General features: G+C 39.0%; 1 pseudogene; it reads left to right on the forward strand.

Annotated features, from left to right (window-relative positions):
• LOC105532764 overlaps nucleotides 1–1,093 on the forward strand; it is a 9,162-nt pseudogene extending 8,069 nt beyond the window's left edge.
• The last annotated feature ends 61 nt before the right edge of the window (nucleotides 1,094–1,154 follow it).

The following is a 1,154-nucleotide window of genomic DNA, read 5'->3' on the forward strand; positions in this document are numbered from 1 at the left end:
GTTCTTGTGGAATTTGCAAAGTGATAATTGGAAGCCCATAGAGTTCTATGGTGAAAAAGAAAATATCCTCAGAGAAAAAGTGGGATGAAGTTTCTGAGAAACTGCTTTGTGATGTGTGACTTCCACTCACAGAGTTACAGCTGTATTTCGTGGATCTCTTTGCTAGCCTTATTTCTGTGGAATCTGAGAACTGATATTTCGGATCCCTTTGAAGACTATAGGACCAAAGGAAATATCCTCCGATAACAAAGAGAAAGAAGCTTTCTGAGAAACATCTTTTTGTTCTGTGAAATCATCTCACAGAGTTACAGCTTTCCCCTCAAGAAGCCTTTCGATAAGACTGTTCTTGTGGATTTTGCAAAGTGATATTTGGAAGCACATGGAGGGCTATTGTGAAAAAGGAAATATCCTCAGATGAAAACTGGAAAGAAGCTTTCTGAGAAACTGCTTAGGGTTCTGTTAATTCATCTCACATAGTTACAGCTTTCCCACAAAAAGCCGCTCGCTAAGCCTGTTCTTGTGGAATTTTCAAAGTGATATTTGGAAGCCGATAGAGGGCTATTTTGAAAAAGAAAATATCCTCACACATAAAGGTGGAAAGAAGCTTTCTGAGAAATTGCTTTGTGATGTGTGACTTCCACTCTCAGAGTTACATCTGTATTTCGTGGATCTGTTTGCTAGCCTTGTTTTTGTGGAATTTGAGAAGTGATATTTCGGATGCCATTGAAGACTACAGGGCCGAAGTAAATATCCTCCGATAACAAAGAGAAACAAGATTTCTGAGAAATTTTTTGATGTTCTGTGAAATCATCTCACAGAGTTACAGCTTTCCCCTCATGAAGACTTTCGCTAAGACTGTTCTTGTGGAGTTTTCAAAGTTATATTTGGAAGCCCATGGACTGCTATGGTGAAAAAGGAAATATCCTCAGGTGAGAACTGGAAAGAAGCTTTCTGAGAAACTGCTTAGTGTTGTGTTAATTCATCTCACAGAGTTACAGCTTTCCCCTTAAGAAGTCGTTCGCTGAACCTGTTCTTGTGGAATTTGCAAAGTGATATTTGGAAGCCCATAGAGTTCTATGGTGAAAAAGAAAATATCCTCAGAGAAAAACTGGAAAGAAGCTCTCTGAGAAACTGCTTTGTCTTGTGTGTCTTCC

This window comes from Mandrillus leucophaeus, unplaced genomic scaffold (assembly GCF_000951045.1).
Source record: "Mandrillus leucophaeus isolate KB7577 unplaced genomic scaffold, Mleu.le_1.0 Scaffold982, whole genome shotgun sequence".
NCBI classification, from domain to species: Eukaryota; Metazoa; Chordata; class Mammalia; order Primates; family Cercopithecidae; genus Mandrillus; species Mandrillus leucophaeus.